Genomic DNA, 23,395 nt, shown 5'->3' with positions numbered 1-23,395 from the left:
ACTGTGAACTCAAAGTTGTCCCCCAAAACCGAGACACATAGTGGATTTTTTTTACCCCAGATATAAATCAGGCTACACTCCAAGGTGCAGTGAATTGTGAAACTTGAATTGTGCACGAAGTGTTCTCGCAGGGACTTTGGGGTAAATCTGGCTGATATGTGAACGCACCCCTCTCCATTCTGGAGGAGATGCGAGTTAAAGGGCTTTAAAAGCCCCGTGTGAAAAACTTTCAGTTGAATTTCTGCCCACCAGTCACCTATTAAAGGTTTAAATGCTTTTTAAAAAGTTGGTAACTTCACATTCACATAATGCTGTTGTTTTGGTTATTTGAATACCATTTTGCCCACAGTGAGTTATGAGTTCACCACTGTGAAACTAAATAACTGGAGAGTGAATGTGAATCTGAATGTGTGTGGTGAATAAGGTTGCTACCTTTTATTCTCTGGTCCAGTTCCTCCAGGCCAAAGCAGATAAGGCATTAAATGCATAATTATTTAGACTGGAGTTGCTTTAAAAGAAAAAAATGGCAGGTGCACAGACCCTGAACTCGACTGGCGCCACAGTGCAGTAGTATGACATCCATGCTATTTTCTCACTGAAAATCCCCATAGAAGCTGCAAAGGTTATCTAGACCCATTTCAAACTGGCTTTAGAGCTGGTTATGGGGTTGAGCCAGCCTTGGTTGGTCTGATGCATGACCTTTACCGGGGAATCAACAGAGGGAGTGTGACTCTGCTGGTTCTTTTGGATCTCTTGGTGGTGTTCGATACCATCGACTATGGTATCTTTCTGGATCGCCTGGGGGAGTTGGAGATAGGGGGCACTGCTTTGCAGTGGTTCCACTCCTATCTCTTGGGTAGATTCCAGATGGTGGAGCTTGGTGCCAGTTGCTCCTCAAAATAGGAGCTGTTATATGGAGTCCCTCAGGGCTCCATTCTGTCACCAATGCTTTTTAATATCTATATGAAACTGCTGGGTGAGGTCATCAGGAGATTTGGTATGGATGTTATCAGTATGTTGATGACACCCACATCTACTTCTCCTTGTCATCTTCATTATCAGGAGATGGCATTCATTCCCTAAATGCCTGCCTTCCAGCTGTAATGGGCTGGATGAGGGATAGCAAATTGAAGCTGAATCCAAGCAAGACGGAGGTGATCATTGTAGGGGTTCAGAATTTGAGGGATGAGTTAGATCTTCCTGTGCTGGATGGGATTACACTCCTCTGGAAGGAACAGGTGCACAGCTTGGGGGTACTCCTGGACCTAGGTCTCACCCTGGTATTTTAGGTGGAGGCTATGGCCAGGAGTGCTTTCTACCAGTCTTGGCTGATTTGACAGCTACATTCATTCCTTGAATAGGGAAACCTCAAAACAGTGGTGCATCAGCAATACTGCAATACACTCTATGTGGGACTGCCTTCATACATAGTTCGGAAACTTCTGTTAGTTCAAAATGTGGCAGCCAGACTAGTCTCTGGTGTAACCTGGAAAGATCATATTATGCCTATTTTAAAACAGTTGCACTGGCTGCCGTTATGTTTCCAGCAAAACTTTGCTGGTTATCACCTTTAAAGCCCTGAATGGCTTAGGTCTGGGTTACCTTAGAGAGTGCCTTCTTCTGCATTATCCCCACTGCACGCTAGTCATCTGAGGAGGTGCGTCTCCAGTTATCATCAGCACCTCTGGTGGCGACTCAACGGTGGGCCTTCTCTGTAGCTGCTCCTGGGCTGTGGAATGCACTCCCAGCAGAAATCTGTAGTTTGAGTTCATTGTTGGCCTTCAGGAGAGGCCTTAAAACCTATCTATTTGGCCTGGCCTTCCAGGGTTTTTTAACTGTTTTAAATGTTTTAATTGTTAATGGTTTTATGCTGTTTTTAAATTGTTCTGTAACGATTGTTTTTAAAAGGATAGATTTGTGTGTTTTATTTTTGTTGTGCACTTATCAGAGCCATTTGGATGGGGCAGTATATAAATGTAATAAATAAATAAATAAGTTACGGTTCCCTGAAGGTGCCATTGCAACAAGTAGCATATTCAGAGGTCCATAATAGCTTTGGGGTTTGGGGACTACAAAACAACACAGAGGCAAAGATTTAACTGACCGTTACCTCCGGGCCATGGTCCTGATCCAGAACAGGGCCTCATCTAACTGCTATTTTTATTTTAAAAGCAGCCCCAAACTAGACAATGATACATTTATCATCTTGTCTAGTTTGGCCCTGCATCTAAAAGCGACCTGACATGTAGAAACTGAGCAGGTTAAACTTTTCCTAGCACGGAGATACAGCAATGGCATATCTTTAATTCATGCATGTGAGGCTGCTATTAAAGGCACACAGAAGCAAGGCTAGGAAAATGGTGTCAATTCTAGCAGTGAACCACAGTCAAAATGGCAATGCAGACCAGCCGACACTGGTTGTATGAAACAGCCTGTAATTGATTCCATAAAACCGTCTTGCTCTGATTTTGTATATCTCTCACTCAAAAGCTGGAGGGGGTTCTCTGGGCATCTTGTTAAAATTCCACCACCAAACTGAAGGGAAGCTGGAGGTGATTTCTCTGCCTCTAATGGAGTCACACAACTTGCTTCTCATTCTGCCTAATCATTCCTGCCAGACATGACTGATCCCCAGAGCTCATGAAAATACTTTTGAAGAGTAAAATCTTTGCCTTGGGAATTAATCAGATTGTACAGTGAATGTCAGGTATTTTCAAAACAAATTTCCTTAGGGGCACACAGTAAATTAGGTAGTGAAAGACCATATTTTGTTTCCTTTCCTCTTTTTTTTTGTTTCCCTCTCTACCTCCCCCACTTCTCTTGGAAATGCTACACAGGATATCAGAGGCAGGCAAAAGGAATTAATCTCCTTAAACTGTATGACAGAGGAGAAAGTTTTCAGAAGGGGATAATGTTGGGCAGCCCATAATTATTTTTGTTATGTCAAGTTTTATGCAAAACTTGCTATCATGTCATAAACCTCCAGACTGTTCATAAAGTGGTGGTTTTATTAACATCACCATTTTACTCAGAAAAATTGAGGGTGAACTGAGAACTCATTATCCCTGTGTGAATTAAAGCTCATGCATGAGTCTAATTGCCAGGACTGATTGCATGACAACTAAAACTGTCTTCTCTTTAGGACAGAAAAAGAAAGAAAAGAAATCCATTCATTTTGGAAGCTTCTGCTGTGATGTTTGTGATTAAGCTGTAGTGATAGCTTGCATTTCTTCAAATTCTCAGACTGAGAATTTATTCCTAGGAAGGGGTGTAGGGGCAATTGAGCAAGGGAGGAGGACTGTCCCCCGGCTGCTAGGGCACCCATCCCCCCTACCCAGCCAGTCCTAACTCTGATTTTGAGGATAAATAGCTCCGTGAGTGAGGAGTGCCTTTGGTGAGCCCCTCCATGGTTAGTTTCAGTGTTGCCAACTTGTGTGGTAGAACTGCAAAAATATGTGCATGCAGAATTGCAAAGATCTAGTACTATAGCAGGCCCTACTATCTTTAGGCCCTACTGTCTTATAGCAGGCTTTCCCATCCCAGCAATGCCTAGTGTAAAGGATCCAAAGCTGCCTCTCAATAACTGGCTGCTTTTCTGTCATGCTCTCCTGCTCCACTTCTGAGATCCCAATGAAGTCTCACAGGCCTTCTGCAGCGACTTCTTCAATCTTCTTCCCTCTCTCCAAGTCTTTCACTCCAACCTTTTTTTCCAGCCTAGCCCTCTCTCTCTTACCATAAGAGAGAACTTAGGCAGGGAATGCTCCTTCCTGGTTCTGTTTTTCTTCTCTTTATTCACTGCAGACAGTACACTCAACAAAGAGTAAGTTATCAAGCTCAGCTCGGCATGTACGTCAGGTAGGTAGCCTGGGTGACTGCCTAGCTAGCCCCACACCAGGTCGGCCCTGCTAACATCATCCATGAAAGGTAGGCCAATATTTTAATTACTGATGGGGACTGAAGTGAATAAACAGTGGCTTGCCTAACCGTTGAGGTCATGGCTGAACTGAGATTGGAACCTGGGTCTTCCCAGCTCCTTCTCCTAATCACTGTGCTATAACAGTTCTTCCTTTGGGTTGGTAACTGTTTATTATAAGATCCCTTTAATTGTACTGAACCAAATTGGGACGCAGCAAGGTTGCAGTAAGCCCTGGGACAAGGGAAGGTGGCCCCTGGAGGCTCCCTGTTTTTTTCTTTTCCTCTCCATCTCCATGTCCTCATTTTCCAGAGGTTTTTTTTAACTGTTTTAAATGTTTTTTTAAATGGTTTTATGTTGTTTTTAGAGTTTCTGATTTTAACTGTTAATTTATTTTAGTTGTTTTTATTTTAATGTAAACCACTCTGAACCACTTTTGGAAGGGCAGTTTAGAAATCCAATTAAAAAATAAATAAAAAGTCTTTGCTGCAGAACTGTATGGACATAGTGAAAAACAAAACATTATTGATGTGCTCTTTCTTTTGCTCCTATGCAAATAATATCCAGTCAGGAGCAAGCAGTTTGGCTGGGAGGGGAGAATGAAGAGTAGGCAGTTGGCCCAGGGACATTTCCCCTTCCCCTTGTTCAGTTATAGCTGCTCCTGTGTTTGCAAGCCAAAATGTCACATATCAGTGTATGAGAGCTGACCTGTATTATTAATAACCTCTTAGCTGAGATTTGTGGGTGTAGGTAGACATACCCTAAAGGGTGTGTCCACTTAATGTTCTCAGTTGCCGCTGTTTGCTTTGACCTTTCTGCTTGCATGGATGTTTCACATGTCCACCCAACTTCCCACTGAGTCAGCTTTTGGCACAACATACCAGATATTCTAATTCTGGAGGAGGAGTTCTACAGGGCCTTCACCTGGCACGGAAGAAGTTTCTGACTCAGGAGGCCAAACCACACCCTGTTATGTTTTGTTTGTGAACCAGAAAGATATGTTTAGTCTGCACTTAAGAGATGACATAAAATGGAAAGGGCAAGTGTTTGTAATGCAGTTGGAGGCTGCTGAACGTGTAAAATTGCCACTTTCTCCTTTCTTGCAGCTATTACAATCAGAATGGATCCATTGCTGGGAATTAAGTCTAAATCAATATTTGGATGAAGATTGTATACAATTATAGGGTCTGGAGTAGGGTTGCCATTTATTACTTTTTGTAAGCTTCCATTTTATAATGACTCTCTGTGGCAGGCAGATATTAAATAAGCAAAGCCTTCTTAGTTGTTATCTATCAATCCTGAGGAAAACTGCTCCTGTTTTGTGTCTACCATATGCAGCGGCTGTTAAAGGTACAGGAGTCCTGCCAGGAGGGAAAACATGCGGCGATGTCATTCTGAAAGTTATTCAAGCTACCCCTCCCCGCCCCCCGCATAAATTTATCAGGCGGACCTAGATTATAGATAATCTAGTGAGCAAGGCACACTAGTGCAAAGTATATCTGTAGAAAAAGGAGATTTTAATACAATGAACCCAGGTGGCTCAACTAAACTACTAGTTTTTACAGTGACATCATCTTTTTCAAATAGTTTTGTTTTATAGCTGCTTCCCACATAAACATAAAGTAGTCTTAACTTAGATAGAATACAAGTTTCTTTCTGAGGCATTCTGTAATATCAGAATGACACCAGCAAGGTGGGGTGTTGTGAGTAAGAAATGTTACATGAATAAAACCTGAGTCATAGTAATTGGAGCATTCTATGTGTGAAAGCGCCTAGGTAGGCAACACACCCTGCAGGGCACTGGGAATGATACATATCTTGTTTTTAATATTTCAGAGCACACCCCTGGAGTCAAACAAGCCTACCCAGAAACATAGGAGGACTAGTTCAGAAGTTTGCTGTTTTCTATAAACAGGGGCAACCCTATTTACGCCAACTGGATAACCATTAAAATCCTGTTAGGCACGGGCAAATCATCCCTCAGTTTCCCAGGATAGCCTCTCAGAATAAAATGGGCTAGCACTTGTATATGCTACCCTTAAGGAAGGGTAGGGTGCTCATTGGCAAATAAGTTAGCTTTGTGTATGCACACTCATGCATTCAGCTGTTTCACTGATCCGAGTAAGACCGTTCTGGAAACTTTGATTACCCCTCTGTCTTCTGAATTGATGGGAGGCTTCCCCCGTTTGGTTTCTCTACAGCATAGGTGGTGACAAAGAATCAACTGAGGCATATATATTTTTTATTATTTAATTTATTTCTTTATTTTATTACATTTATATCCCGCTCTTCCTTCAAGGAGCCCAGAGTGGTGTACTACATACATATGTTTCTCCTCACAACAACCCTGTGAAGTAGGTTAGGCTGAGAGAGAAGTGACTGCCCCAGAGTCACCCAGCAAGCATATAATGTTTATATTATCAGGTGGCTATGTCTACATTCCAGTAGAGGAAACCATTTTCATGGGCAAGGCTGAGCATCTGCAAAGAGCACATTGAATGGAAACGTGGTTTAGCACAATGTTTGTAATCCTGAGCTCTCCATATATTGCAGAGGAACTGTATAAGCTTGCAAAGGGTCATTGGGTAACCTGAGCCACTCAGCATAGGGTTTGTGGTTGCCTGCATCATCTCTCATGGTGTCATAATCTTGTTTCTTAATTGGCTACCTGTCAAGACATGGTTTAATAAAAGTGCTACACAATCAGGGAATGTGGGAAAATCCTGTAGCTGCTGATTATAGTCTCTGTATCCAGCTACGTAGATAGAAATTTAGGCCTGGACCTGTGTTCAAGGGTGCAGATGTAATTTATTTGGGGGATTAGCAGAACTTGTAAATGTGGTTCCCTTAGGCTGTCTCCCTAACCATTCAAGCTAAGGCTATCTTCAAAAAAGACTCTGGGAATTTTTACTATGAAAATAAATAAGTGCTTCCAAGATGTCTCAAAGATTCAGGAAACCGGTTTCTACTTCTGGACCCATAATCATTGATATGGACTCAGTGTTGTTTTGCAGAGAAACTCGGTTAGGCTCTACAGAAGGACAAAGACTTGAGGATAATATTAAATAAGAATGTAACTCTTTAAGCTTTGTATGCCTTAGATTTCTTACTGCATCCAAAGAACTAAAAAGCTGCACAATGTTAGGATATTTTATGATTACTTATGAACTTATTATTATTATCACTTATGAACCCTATGCATTTTTAAAAATACATATTTTCTTGCCTCATATTAAGAGTTTAGTTCTTGTTCTGGGTGGTTCTCAACTCAGGGAGACACTGAGGCTATTCTCACGACCCGCAGAAACCAGGTTAAGGAAGCCCAGCCTGGTTTCTGCAAGTGGTGTGCCGCTTCTGGGTAGGTGTGCCGCTCCTGTGTAGCTCCTGGCAGCAAGTCCACGTAATTGCCCCCCCCCCAGGTTAGTGGAGCGCAAGCTCCACTAACCTGTTTACCTGATCGTGTGCCGGTGCAGCTCGGCCACGACTCACAAAGAGACCCTTGACAAGGAGGCAACAACAAGCCTCCAGGGCTAGCCTTCTGTCTGTGGGGTGAGTGGGTCAAGTCCTCTCTCCCCGAGAAACCCCTTACGGCACTCCACACTGCTTATGTGGCAAGCCTCACTGTCTTCCCACTCAGTTAACATTCTACTTGATGGTCATATATAGACTGTGTAAGGGAGAGAAACACCACCACCAAATATTTATACACCCCTTTTCAACAAAAGTTTCCAAAGCAGTTTTCATAGAGAAATAATAAATAAACAAGATGGATCCCTGTCCCCAAAGGGCTCACAATCTAAAAAGAAACATAAGATAGACACCAGCAACAGTCACTGGAGGTACTGTGTTGGGGATGGATAGGGCCAGCATTTTTTTGCAGAATAACTTCCAATGCCTGTCCGATTAGAAGTGCTTTTCAGTACAATAAATATGTGGACAACATTAAATAACAAATACTTGACATTCCTAAATTTGCAGTATTTCATACATAGCAAACTACAGCATTGTGTTTCATCCTCCTTTCCTTTAATAAGAGCAAAACTTAATGTAAACACCATACATGCAGTTTAGAGAACAAGAGATGCCCAGTGACTCATCTCCTTTATTCCCCCCAAAACAGTGATTCCCAGATGCTGACAAGAGGCCAACTAGTAGAATGTGGGACAGAGTCTGGTGAGTTAATTAGCAGACAACAAACATAAAAAGCAACTGTCATAATTCCAATTAAAAAAACTTAAAGAATACAATTGTAAATATGACAAACAATGCAGGGGGTATATATGTAAAATACGATGCTTTTCTATCAAAATGTTGGAATTAAATAAGAAAGACAACTCGTATAACGTCTCAACAAATGTTAACTGGCAAACAGTGCATTACTATAACATGCATACACAAACAATCTAAAGAATAATCAAATTATTACTGGCAAAAAGCACTAAAATGTCCTGAAAGACTTACAAAAACTTCAGGAACTTGTTGAATGAAGAAGCACTAGTATGGGCATCTGGTAATAATCCCCTTTTGATGAAAATCTTCCTTAGATACTGTTTTTTGAATTATTATTTTTTAACTAACCCTGATCCAGTTGTCCCTTATTTGTTTATTTTGAATTCAATTCCAATATTTTGATATAAAACAAATGTTTTATTCATATTATCATTGCATTGTGATTTTGAGAGTTGTGTGCTTTAAGGATTTCCTTTGTATTGGGTTAATTATTAAGCCATCATAAGTGTTATTGATGTAGACTAGAGGGCAAATGCCAGCTATCTTAAACATGTTGCCATTTTTATTTAAACTGAACAAGCTAATAGCTGAGTAAGTCTGGGTATTAGCTATCCTCCATCACTGGACTGCAAGTGTGTGTGAGAGACAAAATGTCAAAAATTAACTCTACGGATTATATTTCTCCTTCTGTTCCCACTGACCAATGTTTGGCATAGCATGCCTCACTACCATTCCAAAAGTTTATAAAATATTGATAACTAGCTGACCCCGCACAGAGCATCTGTGCAGTCATGCCCTGAGCCTGTGGCACACGCCCCCCACTGCGCAACTCTCTCGCCCGCACTCTCCCTCCACGCGCAACTCTCTCGCTCGCCTGTGTCAACCTGTCATTGTCCAACTGTCCTTCAGTCTCCATTTCTCCACCGGCAGGTGCATGCAGGCAATAGCAACGCATTCTGAGGCGGACAACTGCCAGCCACCCCCTTCTGTCAAACTTGCTTGCGCTTGCTGATATGACCCAACGCAAACTCCCTCCCTCCAACTGACCCCAGCCGGCAAACTTCCTCCTGGTGGCGGGTGTGGCAGGCAGGCACTAACAACGGCCTCCCTGCTGCCCAACCGCTTTCAGCTGTGCCCTTGTTCCGACCTCAAGCTCCTTGGCGCATTTTGAGGTGGCGAACCACCACCCGCCCCCTTCTGCCGAATTCCCTGGCGCTTTATGTTGCAGCCCTCCACAAACTCTGTCCCCAGTCCCCAAACTCCCTGCTTCACAACCCCAGCCGGCAAACTCCCTGGCTTTTGCACTCCTCTCTGGTTTCTGCCTTCTCTCTTTCCGAACTCTCGTGCTGTCAGCCAATCGCCTTCCCTGCTCTGTCTGCCAATGACCTCCCTTTCTCCCCCCACCCACCGTCAGCCAATCGTCTCCTTTCTGCCACGTCCCCACGCATGGCCCGTCTTGGAGAATTAATAATATAGATAATATCTCCCTTTTATCCTGAAGCAATTAGGTTTTTTTTAAAGGTATTGGGAGGATTTTTTGCGTCTTCACAATGCAACTTTCCCTCCACATGTAAGAGAACTGTTTAAAGACAAATGCTGAGCTTCAGAACTGAAAAAACAGCACTCCAAATCATGGAGCTTTTGATAAAAACCAGGAGGAGCCAAGACTGCAGCTGTTGCATCAACAACCCATGCCATGTAGCACTGAATGAAATAATTCTCATTGTATCCTTCTTCTTTCAATCTAGATTTTAATCCCTCTGCTTCCCCGGCATTCTGGTATGTATTGGCTTAATTAATGTTTATCCATCGAAGGTATGAAGCTAGAACTGCAGAGTGTTATCATGGTTACATTAGAAATCCTCTTTCCCATACTTTAATACAAAATAAAGATTATTTTTCCAGATTCATGCTGTGTATTTCTCCTATTTCTGTGATGTCTTTTGCAAACACACCATTCTTTCTAGTATACAACCCATTCAGTCAAAGGAATGGCTTTGGTTCATTTTGGAAAAGGTTGTACATCATTTTATATGTATGAATTTAATGAACCTATGTGTACATATGCAGAAGTATCAAGGCAAATTTCACATTGGAGCATTAAACCTTTTCTTGTTGCATTTTACATTCTCTTAGTATTCAAGATTTTTTGTTTCTTGCCTTTCTTGTGAAAAAGAACACTACAGAATATTGGTTGCAGCAGAGAGAGTGGCTGTGTTTGATAGCTAAGCGCTAACCCAGATAGAGCTTAGCATTACATCAGACATCAGGAGAGAGAATCTGGCAGTATGCCAGCCTGTAAAAATGGAATGCATTTGCGTCACTGTTCCCTTGGTAATGCTTCTTGGAGCCTTGTCAGCTGTCCCCTGAGGTTGTTTCCTTAATATGTCAACAGACATTCCTAAATCTTTAATGCTGAATATCTCTTTTCCTCCTCCTCCTCCTCTTCCACCTCCAGTTTGGTGACGGGTTTTGCAGTGTGTCCAACAGACACAGGTCTAGTTTTAAAAGACTATATGATTTATGTTTTGGTTTTAAAAAAACAAACAGGTTTATAGGAAGGCTACAAGAAAGCAAATTGGTTTGGCTGTTCTGTACATTCAAAAAAGAAGCTAGGTGTCTTGACAAAATTCTCCTTAGTCGTTCTTCAATATTCCATTCTGGAGAATGAAATAGTGTCTGTTAGCATAGTTTAAATCATAAATATCTGACTTTGTTTGAAAAATGCATGTTAAAAAGGATACCTTAAAGAATAAAACATCCGGTCTCTAAAATTGTGACAGCAGTGACTCCTAGCTTCCTACAAATGATTTGCAGAGATTGTAATGGTACTTGGGTGCCACATCTGGTATCGGTTCTCTGTCACACACTGGTTTACAGTTTTAAATGGCAGTTGACAACTCTTCTGTCAGGCCTCTTATCTAGTCAGTGAATTTATGCTATTGCCATGTTTCTCCTTTGATACTGTTTTATGCTGTTGCTGCTTTTATACTGCTTTGACACTGGTTGTACTTTTTATTTCCAATTGTTCTTGCTTTGAGCTTGTATTTTAATGTGTGTTTGTGTTAACTGCCAGGTTGTGTTTTAGGAGAAAAGAAATGATATGAATCTTTAAAACAAACAAAACTAATGAAGCATGAGGCAATCAGATCACTTCTATTGCGGTGTACATGTATGTGTTTAGAAAGATGTATTTTAAAATGTAGATATTTATATTCATGGGCATCTGGGGGGGGTAAGAGGGGGCAGACCTCCCCCCCGCCCCATGGAGCCAATTGCCATTGAATTCAATAGGGCATAGTCTCAGGATTGGGGGGCAGAGTACTGGATTGCTGGCTTTGCTGCCCCCCCAAAGTCCTGCTGAATATTATATATTTATATCTTACTCTTATTGTAATATTTAAGACAATCCAACTCTGTTTATATTTAGATTACATTTATTTGAAGTATCTATGGGATTTTCACCCTCTAAGCAACCAGTACCTCTTAAGACTTTAGATTTGTTTTTGATATTTAAGTTTTATTTTTCTTGTATGCTGCTTTGAGTGCACCTCCAGTGTAGAAACGTAGGCTAAAAATTAAATTTAAAACCCCATAAAGATGAGGAATGTTTGAAACTAAGTAATCAGCTTAGAAAACCAAAATCAGTTGCTGGAAGTATCGCCTTGCTCATCCATAAACATAAAAATTGTCTACATTTTTAGATTTTTTTTCACATTGCAAGAGAGATCACAATAGCTTTCATCATAACACTTCCATTATTTTAGCCCAAATCTTTCAGGAACAGTGTAGCTGTACAAATGGAACCAAGAGGAGGGCAGATTACTGATGCACAGTGGTAACCTTGCTGCTGGAGAAAAATATTTTTGTCCCTTAAACAAAACAAACAGGAGCTAATGAGTTCCAGTGCTGAAGGCACAGGAAAACACATTTCTGTGGAAGGGAAATTATTGTATTTTATTTTCATGAATCCAAGACTAAACCGCCCCCCCCCCCGCAAGTTATTTGATGTTAGAAGTTGGGAGGTTGCATTAAGTTCAGAGTCCTCTTTCTTTGGGGTAAATACAGATGCAATCTGGATTTAATCTGTATTTCTAAGGGGGTCATCTTAAACTCAGAGTCATCTTCTCTTTGGGTAAATACGAGTATTGCAGGGGTATCATTGTTTGAATGTTCCATTTCTGCCTCCTTCTGCAATAGGCTTTATTTTTATTTATTTATTTATTTATTTATTTATTTATAAAATTCTATATTTCTATGCTGCCCAAAATTTGCAGCTCTGGACACTTTACAATTAAAATAATTTAAAATATCAAATCAATTATAAATTAAAATCATTTAAAACCCAGTACTGAAATCTTAAAACTATAAATCTAATTAACAGCTTAGGTGAATAACTGTGTCTTCAGTGCCTTTTTAAAAGTTGCCAGACTCTTATTTCAACAGGGAGTGCATTCCAAAGTCCAGGGAAGGCTCATTCCCAAGTAGCCACCAAATGAGTTGGTGGCAACTGCAGACAAACCTCTCCACATGATCTTAACAGGAGGTGTGGCTCATGGCGAAGAAGATGTTCTCTTAAATACCCAGGGCCTAAGCTGTTTAGGGCTTTATAGGTAATCAGCATCTTGTATTTTGCTCAGAAACGTATCAGCAGCCAGTGTAGTTCTTTCAACACAGGAGTAATATGGTCTCTCCTAGATGACCTAGAGACCAACCTGGCTGCTGCATTCTGGACCAACTGCAGTTTTTGGACTACGCACAAAGGCCACCCCACATAGAGCGCATTGCAGTAATCCAGCCTAGAGGTTATCAGCATATTTACCACTGTTTTAAGGTCGTTCATCTCAAGAAACGGATGCAGCTGGCATATCAGCCAAAGCCGATAAAAAGCACCTCTGGCCACTGCCTCAACCTGGGGCACTAAGGAGAGGTTCAGATCCAGAAGCACCCCCAGACTGCGTACCTGTTCCTTCCGGGGGAGCATGACCTCATCCAAAACTATATGAGTAACTTGTAGTAGGACAGAGACAAGCTCATCCTGGAAAGTGCTAACAAAACTAAAATCAATCTTTTTTAAAAAAATAATAATAATAGCAAAATTGTGTAGTTAGATCAGTGACACTATGCTTACTATCCAATAGGTGTCTGTGACAATCACATTTACACACAAGAGCTCAACAGCAATGGTGAGGCAAGGAGTTTGTTTTATAGATATTTGCTTCAGACAGCATGAGACATGTTCTCCAATTGCTTCAATGACTTAAGTGTTTCAGAGTAAAAATGCATTTATTTGTCTTTGTGGGCAGGCCCAAAGATGCTGGCACAGTTTTAAAAGTGCTCTATAATTCTCAGGGTATAGAAACCAACTTGCTTTGCCTGTAACCAAGAAAGCCTATTTGGGGGCTCCCAGGAGCACCATTATAACTAGTTTGGGGCTACTGGCTGGTAATTCCCATATTTTGCCACCCAGATCCAATGGGATTATGAGATCTCCATTAGGTTTGCATGAGCTAACTCATGGGGCATGTGACTTGGCGTGTAGCCTGGGAAATGGTAGCTCTTAGGTCAAGTTTAACTTCAGGACTGCAGGAGTACCTCCCTGCTCTTGCCCCCTTGATTACTTTCAGGTGGGGAATGCAAGAGTAGACATGATTGAATCAAGCATTATTTCTTTCAAGGATTAGCCAGTGTTGGCACATTGGATCATGTCAAGATATCACCTCCTCAGGAAGGAGTGATAAGAAGGTAGCAGGTCATCTCCTTTGCTAATGAACATGTTAATGGTTGGCTCAGGGTATGGAAGGCTAGCCTGTTTACATTTCTAGTCACTCCCAGGTATTCTAAAAAGACACAAGATAAACCCTGATGCAGTTCACCCTACATGGGTCTCTTAGACCATTTTAGCCTTTGTACTGAAAGGGAGCACACCCAACAAATTGAACAGGACAATGCTTCATCCTGTCCTTTGTCCCTTTTGTCCACCTTTTCAAGGTGAAATCAGCATAATGCCTTCAGATAATATTTTTCCTATAAGTGATCAAGACACAGTCAATCAATGTGCCTCTATCCCAGATTCACTGGGTGTTTTTTTCCTCGGATCCACCAGCTGCTTTTCACTGTGTCTTTATTTTTATTTATTTATTTAACATATTTCTATACCACCCAAAACTTTAGTCTCTGGGCAGTCTACAATTAATTGGCTTGGCATTGGCACCTCCATCTTACCTTGCCTTGACTCTTGCTCCGGTCCTGCTTGTCACCTCTAGACGGGCCTTTTCCCCTGACCCAGTCTGCGCAGCAGTCTTGGCTGCAAGCTTCTGGTCTCTTTTGGATTTTTCCTGGCTCCTGGACCTCTGCCTGATCCCTGGATCCCTAACCCTTCCTGCCTACCTCAGAGGAGAGAAGTCCCTTGGTAACGACTGAGGTACAAGGGTTTACAGCACCGCACTGGATGAATCAAGGTAGTAGCTAACCCCTGCTGTCAATGCACTCACCCCTTTCTTCTTGCTTCTTCTCAAATCAAAAACTGTCTTCTCCAAGACCATTTCTCTCTAACCAGCCTTGAGTGAACTCAGTTTGGAAACTCAAGCTAAATTACTTCCTTGTGAGCTGTAACCTAGTCTTTCTAATCTCTTAGTCTTGCTAGTTTTGTTAGTTAAATATTTTATTTATTTATTTATTTATTTATTTATTTATTTATTTATTTGGTTTCTATACCACCCTTCCAAAAATGGCTCAAGGCAGTTTACACAGAGAAATAACAAATAAATAAGATGGACCCCTGTCCCCAAAGGGCTCACAATCTAAAAAGAAACATAAGATAGATACCAGCAATAGTCACTGCCTCCAGTGACTGTGCTGGCGGTGGGTAGGGCCAGTTACTCTCCCCCTACTAAATAAAGAGAATCACCACGTTAAAAGGTGCCTCTTTGCCAAGTTAGCAGGGGTTGTTGTTCATTAACCATTTTCTTCCTATACTCCTAAGAACCCTCAAATACACTTTAAAAAGCTTTGAAAAAATTTATTCTGAAGGTGGGCTGCTCCATTCAAGCTTTGTAATCCCCCCTCGCTAATCCTCCCCCCCCAAAGCCTATAACTAGCCAGAGGTACTTGCCAATTCCCCAGGAGCAGTACCATTAACATGTCACAGTTGTTACAAGCTGCCATGGTATCTTTTCTAAACAATACCTAGATTTGAACAGTGATATCCTACGTGCAGGGCATTTGAGGAGAAGGATTTTTGACACTAATTTGCTTCACAGACTGTTGACTTTCAGAACACAAAGACCTCAGAGCTGTTGGTTGAGGCTCTGGTGAGAAGGGAGAGATGCTCTTGAGTTTGCATATTCTTTAACCTTGTAATGAGGCCATTTAATTAGGGAAACAATTCGTAGCTCACTGGTGGCACTCATGTTTGCATGGCGAAGGTCACAGCGTCAATCCCTCACATCACTATAGAGCTGGTGTCAGGCCCTAGCATTGCTAGGCAGCTGCCAGCAGCCTAGAACTCCACTATTGATCCCTAAGATTATTCTGTGACCACAGCTTTGTGTGGTGGCAGCGGCGGCGGCAGACCAACTCCACTGGTGCCCAACGAGGTAGGAGAAGGACATAGAGGACACCTTGCCAAAGGTCCCCCGAAACTTGGAGTTGGCCCTGCATCTCTAGATAGGGCTGTGGGGTGGGGAGTGGGGGCTCTGACCGAAACCCTGGAGAGCCACTACTAGTCAGGGTAGATGCTACTGAGCTAGATGGACCACTGGTCTGATTCTGTATAAGGCAGTTTCATGACAATTTTTTTTTTAAATTAAAAGTATAACCACCTTTTGCCTTGGCCCCAATGCAGCTTACAATATTACAACAAACAATAAAGCAATAATCAAAAACTCACAGTAAAAACTTGGAGAGAATAGGCTAAACAGTCTCCCAAACAAACATGTTTTTCAGCTAGCATCTAAAAAGGGATGGGGTAGCATAAATAGATCTCATAGAGGAGGAAGTTTCAAATCGTGAATGCAGTCACAGAGAAGGCCCAGTCCTGTGCTGACTTCATGACTACCTTGGATCACTTGAGATATTACTGCAACCTGTGAAGGGAACTTGGTGAGAGTCTTGTGTCTTCAAGGGGCCTACTGGATAAACTGGAATGCCTCCCTTTATCTCCCAATCTCTTTTCCCTAGTAAGTAATCACAGGGGAGGGTTAGCACATGACTACTGATGCCTTCATCCACAACAACATAATTTGCATTAAGGCTGCTATGGAGTCACAAGCCTTGGCAGTAACTTACCTTTGCAGACTCAGCAGATACTGGTTGTACATTAGCCAGTTATTAGCAGTAGAGCAGCAGATCCCAATGTACACTTTGATCTTCCAATAGTTCTATATAAAGGGTTCTTATTTGGTTGCTAGAATGTTTTATGACATTGTAGCAGATGTTACAACAGGCTTTACCAACTGCTTATTATGTTAGATTACAAAGACACTTCCCCCCTCAATCACATTGTACCTGTTCAAACCATTATAAGTAGTAACTTGACAATGACAGCATTTATGTGAATATGAACAAGAATGTAATTGAATGACTGAGAATTAAATTTATTGTTGTAACCACAGGCCATAACATAAAAAATATTATTGTCATAATATACTAGGTAAAGAGGCTATTCTCACGGTCTGCCAAAATCGGGCTAAGGGAGCCTAGCCCCATTTTGGCAGACCGTGAGAACCACCAGGCTCGCAGCTGAGCACGATCTCACGGAATCGGGTCACCTGCTTAACTACCCCTCCCTTAAGCCCAGGTTAGCGGAGCGAGTGCTCTGCTAACCTGGGCTTTCGGATCGTGAGTTGCTGCAGCGTGGCTCTGCACCGTGGCAACTCACGAGTAGATCCCCGACTTGCAGGCTAAAAGGCAGCCTCCTGGCTCGGGGGGCTCTCCAGCATGCCCTGTGCACTCGTGCAGAGCATGCTGGAGCTTCTGGGGGGGCACATGGCCCCCCAAACTCCCCAGCCCCTGCCGGCTCAGTAACAGAGCTGGCAGTCATGTGGGCAGCTGGTTTGGTCACCTGCAGCCAACTGACGGGTCATCTGTGGGGAGAGCGGGCTAAGCCCGCTCTCCCCGCTAACCCCATTTCAGTGGTTCCCAGTGATCATGGGAACCACCTCAAAGTGGGCTGTTGAGTTGATGTCAACTCCTGGTGACCACAGAGTCCTGTGGGTTTTCTTTGATAGAATACAGGAGGGGTTTACCATTGCCTCCTCCTGCGCAGTATGAGATTTTGCCTTTCAGCAGCTTCCTGTATCACTGCTGCCTGATGTAGGTATTTCCCATAGTCTGGGAAACATACCAGCAGGGATTTGAACTGGCAAACTCTGGCTTGCTGTTCAAGTCATTTCCCCACTCCGCTGTTAGGTGGCTAGCACAATATACTACAAACTAATTTCTAACTTTCTAATTTCTAAGTTTCTAACTTCTAACTAGTTTCTAAGAGAAAGGTGAACAAAGTCTGGCTTCCAAAAGGACATTTCTGGTATAGTCCATGCATGTATTTCCTTTTAAATGTAATTTTAAATAGCCACGTTGTACAGTAAAAGCATAATAGAATAGATGCTGGGGTAGAGTAAAAACATAATTGAATAGATGCTGGGGTACAGCTAATTAAGGAGAGATTACAACAAACTCCTACTGAAAAGAACAATGCTTTCAAGGTTTGACTAAGGCATCTCACTACTGGAATTACTTTCATGTTTTCTCTATCCAACTTCCAGATGGATTTTCCATAATGTCATGCTTTTAAAATAAATTAGGGTGGGTGGTTTATAAAAATATTCTACATGAAAGATTCTAACCCTGTCCCAGGAATCCAATGGTACAGCAAAATGCTGCAATTCTGCTGCTGTGCTTGTAGAGTCTGCTTTGCCTCAAGATGCAATCAGATCTGTCAAAGCTGACAGCATTGGTCTCCTTTTAGGTGATGTGGGAGAAGAAGTTGGTGCTGGGCTGAATCTCACACCCATTACTTCTGACTTCTCTGTCTAATATGTGATCTGTAATATCACAGTTGGCACACAATAATATAATGATGATTCAGATGCTGGCATAGTGTGCCGGCTAAGAGACTGCGCCACAAGTCAGGACTTCTCTAGTTTGAACCTTACCTCTGCCATTAACTTGCTAGGTGGCCTTAGGCAAGCTACTCACTCTTAGTCTCATCACCCCAGCTAGGGATGTGCACGAATCTGTTCGGAGGCCCTTTTATGGGCCTCCGAACAGGTTTGAACACGGGGCTGGTTCAAAGTTCGAACGTGGCAGGGCAGGGTGCACTTACCCCTCTTGCCACTTTCCCCCCACTGGCACCCGTTGCTGTTAAAAGTCTTCGGGGTGGCAGTGTACCTCCCTGCCACCCCGTTGCCCTCCTCGGTCAGAACATTTAACAGCAACGGGCGCCAGTGGGGGGAAAGCGGCAGGAGGGGTAAGTGCACCCTCCCTCACCCTTAAAGTGGCACCCCCACCGCCTTCGAACCACCCACCCACGGTTCTGTACACATCCCTAACCCCAGCTGCAATAAAGAAAAGTATTTCTTACAGGGGCGTAGCAAGGTTGGGTGGGCCCAGAGACAAGATTTAAAATGCTGCCCCCCTCACTGAAGCTCACCTCATGAAGTAAAGAAATCTTAAATGAGGTTGAATAGTGGTAACAAAAAGCATAGTAAAATTTATATATATATATCTCCTATGTGCCACAATAGAACATCATCCTAAATTATTTTTTTAAAGGTTTTGTAAATTGTGGACGATGCAAGTCATTTAATGGTACTAGAGAAAGACCTGCTGTTCTGGTAGCTCCAGGTCTTAACACTCTCACCAGTTTCAGAGGATGAATACAACTGAAGGAAGCCCGGGCGGGTGTGCGTGGCTGGGGGAGTCAGTCATGTGACTTACCTCTGGGGGCCCCCCCAAGGCAGTGGGCCCCCAGACAACTGTCTCCCCTTGCCCTATTATAGTTACGCCCCTGATTTCTTACCTTACAGGGATGTTGTAAAGATTACATCAAGACAATTAATGTGAAACTTGCTTAACCTAGTACTTGATTGCTCCCCTCACCTCAGAGATCTCTCCACTCTTACACGAGCCGCACTCCTGCTGCTGCTGCTCCTCCATCCAGTTGCTTCCACCCCCCTCACCCCTCTTGGTCACTCCTCCATCCCTTTACTCCATCTTCCTCACCCCTCCTGGTTGCGGTTGCAGCATTGCTGGTGCCTATCCCCAGAGAGCTTCCCACCCTCACCTGAGTCCTGCTCCTGCTCCTCCCCACAGGTGCAGCAGCAGCAGCTGTCCAGGCCCTTCCTTGCGGCCACCAACACCATAGCTGCTCGTTCCCCTCAGGCCGCCGACAGGCCCGGGCCCATCCCTTAACTGCCTGCCTCCCTACACCAATGGCTTTAGTAGCCCCAAACAGCAGCAGTGGTTGACTGCCCCTTCTTTGCTGCCAATAGGTGCCACCATGGCTGTTCGTTCCCCTCAAGCCGCTGACTGGCTCGGGCCCGTCTCTCGCCCTTCCTTCTTTCTCTCTCCCCCCACTTCTTCTTCTCTCATTCTGTCTCCTCCACTCGCTCTTCCCCTCCGTCTTTCTTCCCCTATAGTCTTCCTTTCTCTCTCTCCCCCCCCTTCCGGGGTTAACGGATCTTGTTCATCTTTTTTCCACATCTAATTCACACAAAGGCAACCGCCTTCTCCTGAAGGAACTCTTTCCTCCCTCACAACCCCTCTCTTAGCAGACCCCTGCCCACTATTCTTTTATATAAATATAGATTCCTCTCCTCTATAATCAAAAACATCTTCTGACCAGTAACAGTTGCATTCCAACTGACCTTAACCATTACAGGCTCCTCCTCCCTATCTGCATATGGAATCCCCACTGCCCAATCACCATGGTGCTTCTGCTCTCACAGGCTCCTCCTCCCTATCTGCATATGGAATCTCCACTGCCCAATCACCACGGTGTTTCTGCATGAGAACTCTCACGAGAGCTGCCACGCAAGGGATTAGCCACGGGTATGCCTTAGAGAATTATATATACTAGCTGATCCGGTGCACAGCACCTATGCCCCTAGTTCGCCGCTGCCTCCCCCCCCCCCGCCTGTCACATTTTTGCCTGCTTGCCCCCAGGAGTCTTCTACCCCCACCCACTGCCACCTCTTTGTTCCCAGCCCACTGCCTGCCCCCATCTCCTTTTATGGTGCCTGCCTGCCCCCACCGCTGTTTTCTTTGTCTGGCCACCACCACCACATTCATTCTCTGCACCGTCCCGTGGCTATCCGGCAGCTCTCTGAACTCTCACAAGAGCTGCCACACATGGGATTAGCCACGGGTATGTTTTAGAGAATTATATATAAAGGAGAAGATAGATGCTCTGCACACTCAAAAATGCTACATCAGGGTTTCTTAACCTTGGGTCCCCAGATGTTGTTGGCCTACAACACCCATCATCCTCAGCCACAAAGGCCATGTCCGAGAATGATGGGAGTTGTAGTCCAATAACGTCTGGGGGCCCAAGGTTAAGAAACCCTGTGCTACACTATATAAATGCTAAGATTATTATTGTCCTAGCTTTCCCAGGGTTTTTTTTTTTTTTTTTGCTGAGCCAATGTTTCTGCACATTCACTGGCTTCTTTAGCTCCAAGCATATGCATTATGGTGTTTGCTGTACAGTTAGTAAAACAGCAACAACTGAAAAGGAAAGATCAATGAACATTTCCATTTTCCTGTAAGAAGCAGAAGTGGATGAATGCGTAATTTAGGTAAATTACACCTTTACTTAATAAGAATCTTGAAGTGCTTTATCAGTAGCATGTGTTTTTTTCAGTGTCATGGAAATATTGACCCATTTTTGATAAATTCTGTATACTTATACAACTGGTGGCTACTGTATACTTATACAACTGTATACTTCTGATAAATACTTCTATACTTCTGATACTACTTTTGATAAATTCTGTATACTTATACAGCTGGTGGCTTGCATACCTGAGGCTTGATATTCTGAGTATGCATAGTAAATTAAATGTAGCATTTGGGAATAGATCACTAGCCTCAGAGCATATCAATAGGAGAGCTATTTGTCATTCCAGTGCGTAACTCAGAACTGGAAAGGAGGAGCATCCCTGTGCTGGAGGTAAAACGCCAGCTTGAATTGAGAACCTACCTTATTTTTTCAATGGCCCTTGTATGGCTGGATGCAGGACCACTTTGGGAAATAGCGCCCTGTCTGTGTGTGGTGCAGGATTAAAATGTGCTGAATCATGGCATCTGGTCCCTTAAATTAAAGCCATGTGGAATGCCTTCTGTTCCCACCCCCTAGGTTTTAAAACCTGGTAATTAGTAGCTCTTGTTTTATCTTTCTGACTGGTTACAACCTGCTACGGTATCAGAAATAGACTGACAAAAACAAGTAAATCAAATTCCAAACTCACCAGCCTGAACCCTTATCTAGAAAATCTCCAACTAATTCTTCAATATTGAAGTGTATTTGCATCTTTTAAAGTAAATTAAACTGACTGGCTAATTAGTCATTTGACAGCATCGTAGGAATGAAGTATCTGCATGTAAAAAACTAAGAGTGTATAAATGGAAATATGATTCCATAGAAATTCTGGCCTAAACAGTCTTAGGGGCCTATCCAATAACAAAAGGGAAAGGGACATATGCCTTGAAGTTTTTGTTTGCTTGGGCTGTGAATTTTTGCAGAGATTAAAATTAACCAAACCAGACTAGGGCAACTTTAGGGAATTGGTTCAAAGTACTCCTAATCCTCTTGCAGAGAGTGTGTGTAACACACACACACACACACACACACACACACACACACACACACACACACACAGATTAACTCAGCAGAAATATTGTATTTATAAATTTATATTTTTCTAAACAGAAATAGTATACAAGGCATTCTACAACTGTTGCTACATCTACTGTACCTTGCGTATAACATCAGAGCAACTGAAGAAGGCGGAAACCAGAATGTCTTGCCCATTATATTTCTGTTGAGTTAATCAACAATACATGTATACTGTTCTTTTTGATTAACAGCATCCTTCTGGGATCCAAATATTACTTGTATGGGATTCTGTTTGCAGCTTTAAAAATCCCCGCTCTCACCCTTTTCAAGGGTTTTATGGAGGCTTCAGGGCCTAGGAAAAGCTCATAAAACATCGAATGCAGCTCACTCTTCAGTGGGTTCCTAAGCAACATCCATACCACATTATTGACCAATCTGTACCTCTGGACATATTCCACCTTGATTGGTGTGTTATACAGGAATCATCAGCTTTTTCTTATGTCACTTACTCTCCTGATATTTTAAAACAATTGTTTCCTTGGTAGTTTAAAAAGCTGAAAAGGACCTAGGTGGATTCAACCCAATGTGAAAAAGGACCTAATAAGAACCCACCACCAGCCCGGAGATTTAAATTATTTTTTTAAAAATATGAATTCTTTTAAAAATATGCATGATGCATTAAAAGCTATCTGATTTATAAATGGTGGAAGTATGCAATACTTCCAAATATCATGAAGTTAAAAAGTAATGTGAAAATAAATATTTAATAAACACTCTCTTCTAACACATAGATGTGGACAATGTATATATAAAAATGTACAAACACTTAACAATGGTAAACAAATGTAGAACCACCAATTTGAAAAGTGAAAACTCCCAATCAGCCTTGCTTTTAAGAGCCCCAAAGTAATACGACTTCCAAGTCAATCCTCCATAACTTAACTTTCTAGGAATCTGGAAGTCCAATACGTATATAGGGAGGATCCAGTTGTCCTTGAATCAAATGAAGATGTGAATTCTGTGTCTTATGGGGTGCTGGCAACAACAGATCATCTATAGGGAATGTCCTTCTTTTTATACTATAGTTGTATTAGAAAACTGGATCCTCCCTCTATTCATGTTGGACTTCCAGATACCTAGAAGGTTAACTTTATTTTCACGTTACTTTTTTACTTCATGATATCTGGAAGTATTGCATACTTCTACCATTTATAAATCAGATAGCTTTTAATGCTCCATGCATGGGTTGGAGTTTTTTTTTTAGGAACTCATATTTTTAAAAAAATTTAAATCTTCAGGCTGTTGTGTGGTGGTGGGTTCTTGTTGGGTCCTTTTTTTCCTTGGTAGTTTGCCATTTATCCTTCGTACCTGTGACACATAGTGCAGCACCTGCCATTCTGTATCAGCATGAC

General features: G+C 42.5%; 1 long non-coding RNA gene across 1 annotated transcript in view; it reads left to right on the top strand.

The window, feature by feature from the left end:
• Positions 1-10,049, top strand: part of LOC128346309 (uncharacterized) — a 34,847-nt gene extending 24,798 nt beyond the window's left edge. Inside the window, exons 2-3 of the long non-coding RNA XR_008316892.1 lie at positions 8,034-8,086; positions 9,892-10,049. This is a non-coding gene — a long non-coding RNA (uncharacterized LOC128346309). The remainder of the gene's footprint in view (positions 1-8,033; positions 8,087-9,891) is intronic.
• Positions 10,050-23,395: the final 13,346 nt, after the last annotated feature.

Source organism: Hemicordylus capensis, chromosome 1 (genome assembly GCF_027244095.1).
Source record: "Hemicordylus capensis ecotype Gifberg chromosome 1, rHemCap1.1.pri, whole genome shotgun sequence".
Taxonomy (NCBI): domain Eukaryota; kingdom Metazoa; phylum Chordata; class Lepidosauria; order Squamata; family Cordylidae; genus Hemicordylus; species Hemicordylus capensis.
Note: the sequence above shows the minus strand (reverse complement) of the source record. Positions and strands in the feature narration are given on the sequence as shown.